Here is a 5,707-nt window from a genome sequence, read left to right as displayed (position 1 = left end):
CTGGAAGCTTGGGCTCTCAGAGTGGCCTGCCTGTGGCTGAGCCTGGGGGAGGAGAACAGAAAGCGCCTGGGGGATGCAAAAGACACAAACAAACCTGCAAACAAGGCCTGCATTTGTTTTCAGACAGAAAGAGCCATTCAGTCCCAGCACCGAGCCCAGGGCTTCCTACAGCCCTGCAACCCAGGAAGCCCTGCAGGACCTTTCTCCAGTCACCTCTCCCCTGCTTCTGTGTGTGGCCTGACACATCCTCGCACCTGTTGGGATGAGGCAGCTGCCTGTCCCCAATGATTGTGGCTGCTGGCTGCTGGCTCTGCCCCTGCACCCGGTCCAGAGGAGGTTTCTTCCTTTCCTTTCTCCATCCAGTTTTCTCTTCCTCTATGTCTGTGGCTGGAATCCCCCTAAAAAGCAAGAGCTCTGATGGCTGCTATGGAGAGAATGGGTCCAGTCACCTAGAGAGGAGGAAAATGGGGGTCACATAACCTTGAACCCTACTGACAGGCCTCTCTGTTAAGCCCTTTCATCTGTAATAGTGTTCCCAACAGAAAGAGAGCGGCACCTCAGGAAGCGGAAGCAGCTGGAGGTAATAGAAAATTCACTCTTTCTAGAACAGTCTATTTCACAGGACGGAGATGCAAACTCACCAGGGAAAGGTAACGAGGAAGCCAGTAAAAGACCGTGGCTGTTCAATAAGTAATGCGCTGTCCCGGTTCCAAGTGCGTGTGACACATGATGCAGACTTGTTTAGAAGGAAGGGACAAAGAGCGAGCTCAAGTTGAGAATGAATTGTTTATGTCTGTCAACTGAATACCTGCAGTCCTGTGACTGGGCCAGAGCACACCCTGCCTTCAAATCCTTCATGCTCTAGTGTAAGGTCCAAGAGAAAGGCTTATTTTCACTTTCACTCAGCTTGACCTGTTGAGTGCCTACTATGTGCCTTAGAAATGTTTCCTTGTCAACACAGATATGGATAACAGTGGTACAAAGAGCAGGTCCTGAGGTTGTGCGGTAGATGAGCTGCCCAGCTCTCTCCAGCACAGTCATTTCCATAAGTGTAATGAAATTATTTAAGTAAAACACTGCAGGTCCCCAAGCAGCAGCAGTGGGCGCGGGACCCGAGACCACGGCAGGCCACGAAGGCAGCCTCCCAGGTAGGAAGTCAAGTGACAGGTGATAGGCGGATATAGATAGCCATGCCATGCAGAGTGAAGTTGGATATTTATTTATTTAGTGGGTTGTGGAAGGGAAGGGAAGAAGGGGGAAGAGCAGAGAGAGAGAAAGAGAAACAGAGAGAGAAACAGAAAGGGAGAAGGGGAGAAGTGGGGAGAAGGGAGAGACAGAAGCTACGAGAGAGAGAGAGAGAGAGAGAGAGAGAGAGAGAGAGAGAGAGAGAGAGAGAGAGAAAGGAATAGACGAGACTCAGGCTGGAAGCTGAAGATCAGCTTGCCTCAGTGGATGAAGGGGTGGGGTAGTGGGGGGAGTGGGCATAGCTTGTCTCTTAAAGGGACAAATCAGAACATTACAATAAGGCATAACAAACTCAAATATTATTACACACTTAGAGTCAAGGCTCCATTCTGACATGCTAACAACACTTATTAATGAATAGAAAAGCTGCAGATATTAAAGTCACTACGATGGTCCAGATTCCCGACTTCCTGTAGTCTGCCTTATATCTGGTGAGGTAATGTTAGAGGCTATACTGTGTTTGTTCCCAGTGCACAAGACTCTTATTTTGAAGTCTTGCCCTCCCCATACCCTGCCCTCAGAAGTGACTTCCTGTGAAATAGGGTATCTTTGTTTTTCCTAGTCAATTTGAAGAAATCAGGAGACCCTGGAAGTTGTGTCAGTGAGGGCACTTCATGTCCTGATTGCATCAGGATGACTCTGACCTTGATTCAAAATTTGAACAAGCTATATATGGCATATATGGCGGTGTGTGTGTATGTGTGTGTGTATGTTTGTGTGTGTATAACTTGCCTGGTTTCAGGAGATTGGTTCTGGGAATGGCTCTGAGGTAGCCTTTTGCCCCCCTCCTCCCCCTCATTAAATTTCTTGTGTGAGATCTGTTGTGTAACGTGATCTATGTGGCATTCCTTGGCCCAAATCCACCAAGGTATTCTCTGATGTTAAACCCTAACAATAACTACTTTCAGTACTGACAAATGCCCTGGTGGTCCACCATCTTCCTGACGACAGGGAGGACAGAGAAGGTTCAATCGTGTCACTCCTGAATCTCCAATAATGATACAGTTGTAGTGGACTTAAATCCTGTGGTTGGGGGCTGGAGAGATGGCTCAGTGGTTAAGAGCATTGCCTGCTCTTCCAAAGGTCCTGAGTTCAATTCCCAGCAACCACATGGTGGCTTACAACCATCTGTAATGAGGTTTGGTGCCCTCTTCTGACCTGCAGACACACACAGAGACAGAATATTGTACACATAATAAATAAATATTTAAAAAATAAATAAATAAATAAATAAATAAATAAATAAATCCTGTGGTTGTCACCTTATAGCTGTGTGTCTCTGATGAAATGATTTCACCTCTCTGAGTTTGGATTCCCTCATTTGTGTCATCATTTGCCTATGGGGATGAGAGGTGCTAAAGCAGTAATCCTCACTGATCTAGAGTGGTGCTGCTCTGAGCTAGCAACCCATCACCCGGTTGATATATCACAACTCCCACTGGTTGTTGCTTTGTCCCATCCATGTCATAAGCAATCTCCTCACCCTCTCACCCCACAGCCTCAGAGACTCAGTGCTCCAGAGACAAGTTAGGTGGAGGCTCAGCCAGACCCCTTGGGTGCATGATTTATTTTGGAAGGAGTCACCCTGAGGCTGGGAAGCGGGGACTATGCCCTGAAGCTGACTCCAGGCCCCAGCACCCAGATCCTCCCTTCTCCCCACCCGCTCCGGCCTTGTAAACAAGGGCAGAGAAAGCTTGATGACCTGCCCCTCCTGGCCCTGGCTCTGTCTAAGTTGTTTCCCAGAAAAGCTAAATGTCATGATCAAGAATACCAACCCAAATTCAGTCCCATGTGTGTTTTCGTAGCTTCAAAGAGCTAGGAATGGTTTTCATACTTATGAAAAAATGTATCAAAAGAATAATATTTTGTAACAGTCAAAAATGACATAGAATCCAAATGTTAGTGTCCACAGATAAAGTTTTGCTGGATTTCAGCCACACCCACTTATTTGCATGTTGTCTACAGCAGCTCTTGGACTCCTCACCCTCTGTTGCCTACCCGGAAATTCCAACTGCTTCTTGTCCTGGAGCCATCTCAGCAGACCAGTTACTTGCCCACGGTGTCAGCTTGTGACTACGCCTAAGAAAAAAACTTAAAGAAGAAAGATTTATTTTGACTCACGGTTTCATATTGCTTAGTCTGTGCTGAACATCAGGCTGCTGGAGGAAGTGGGGGAGGAACTTCCTCACCTTCAGGCAGAGAGGAAGCAGGGAGAGGAGGTGCAGAAAGAGATACAGAGATAGAGAGTGAGATGGAGAGAAAGGGCCAAGTGACAGGGACCTTTTAAAGGGGTGTAGCGCATAACAGAGGGAGAATATGCAACTCATGGGGACAGTGGAAATGCATCACATTTGATGCCTGGTGATGACAAGGCCCCTAAAGGCAGGCTGGGTCACCTTTGGTTCCTACCTATTCTAGCTATAGGTCATACAGCAGGATACAGATTGGGTTGCGTTCCCAGAGACAGTTCTCAGAGAGGACGATTATGAATAGTTTCATCCCAGAGACACCCCTGCAGGTAAGTGACCCAGACACTCAGATGACAATGACCACCACTGCCTGCCCTCCCCATTCTGTGCTAGTTAAAAACCCTTCTGACAGATCAGCATTTATACAGGCCTACACAGGGCCCTGGCTGTCTTGTGACATAAAGTGAAACTGAATTAACAAATGATGGGTCATCCAAGTGCTGACACACAGCATCTACCTGCTGCTAAGACCCGCTGTTATTGTTTATAAACACATAGAAGACCAAAGGCCAGTCCCATGAGGGGCTGCGGTCCCATGAAGGGCAGTAGTCCCGTGAGGGGCAGCAGCAGGCCACCTGAGGCCTCCACGGGTCCCCTTGGCAGGTGGGAAACTGTCGCAGGTGAGAAACAGATACATACATCATGCAGAGAGAGAATTTGGGTATAGAGTTTATTTAGTGGGTTATGGAGGGAAAAGGGAAGGGGGAAAAGGAAAGGGGAGGGAGGGGGAAGGGAGAGGGGCAGTAGTTAGTTACCTCTTCAGAAGAGGGACAGGAAGAGAGAGAGCACAGAGCAGGAGTGTCCAGCTTTTAAAGGCTGCCTGGCGCATGCGCACAGGGACTTACATAGCTGTAGCTGCATCATGCATAGATCACGTGACCATGCTGCATGTATATTGCATAGGGCTTGAGAGCCTCTGGTGGCTATGTAAATTGCCCGAGTACTTGATGGTGCATGTGTGGCCCTGGAAGTGCCAATGGTTGGAGTGGCTAGATGTTTTGCCAAAGCACTGTGTGATGAAAACCTAACTTTCCACCCTTTTGTTTATTATAAAAATTTGGGGGGTTTAGGGTCGCCAGTGGGTGGGAATGGGGCATCAGGTCTCTGGAGGCTACTTTCTGATGGCATGTGGGTGTCGGAGAGTTGGGGTGTTTGGCCACATCCTGGGGTAGCTGGTTACTTCCATGTTTTCCAGGCTTTGTGGAACTGTCCAGGTGGCAGCTTGGACCTGAAAAGATGCTGGCACGGCAGAAGATTATGTTCAGAAAAATTTTAGATCCTGGTGTTTGAGGGAGGAGGATCCCATAATGGAAGACGGAAGGGGGTTTTCCAGGGTCCTTAAGATGGAGGAGGGAGTTTCCCAGGGGCCCTGAGACCAGAGAAGAATTAAATGATACTTAAGCTGGGTGAGTCTGATATGCTCAGGTGGGTCCAATTTGGCACTCTGGAGCTTATGAGAATGTTTAAAGAGACAAATTTTAGACACATTAAAAGCTTATGGTTATGATGGTATAATATTGGAATAAAAGATTACTTTAACATCCAGGAGACACTGCTGTAGTCAATGACAAACCTGTTATATTAAAATCTATTTTGTGAGTCTCCCTTTGGAGTCTGGGAGTGTGAATGTCCCCAAACTGTTATTGCTTCTTACCACCTGGGCATCTGACAGTCTTTGTACCTCAGGCTCTGTGTTTAATGATGGTCCCTGTAACAACGGCTGAATGGTTAACTGGAAATTTTTTTTTTGTTGTTTTTTTGAGACAGGGTTTCTCTGTGGTTTTGGAGCCTGTCCTGGAACTAGCTCTGTAGACCAGGCTGGTCTCGAACTCACAGAGATCCGCCTGCCTCTGCCTCCCGAGTGCTGGGATTAAAGGCGTGCGCCACCACCGCCCGGCGGTTAACTGGAAATTTAAGTATGACATTGGAGATACAGAGAAATTGGTAAGGCAGACAGGAGAAAGAAAAAAAAGGGAGACTCAGAAAGGAGAGCATATAGACTTACTGGTGCAGGAGAGGTGAGTACGGTGGTGAGACTCTATAGCCCTTTTTGGACAAGAAATTTAAAAGAGTAGAGGTATTACTTTGGCTGATCTCTAAGGATAAACTGCAAAGTAAAATATCATCTACATACTATATGAGTTTAGACTTGGGGAGAGACAACAAGAGTAGATCAGAAACTAAAGCCTGACCAAATAGGTATGGGCTGTCCT

This window comes from Chionomys nivalis, chromosome 17 (assembly GCF_950005125.1).
Source record: "Chionomys nivalis chromosome 17, mChiNiv1.1, whole genome shotgun sequence".
Taxonomy (NCBI): Eukaryota; Metazoa; Chordata; class Mammalia; order Rodentia; family Cricetidae; genus Chionomys; species Chionomys nivalis.
This window is presented reverse-complemented; position numbering follows the sequence as displayed.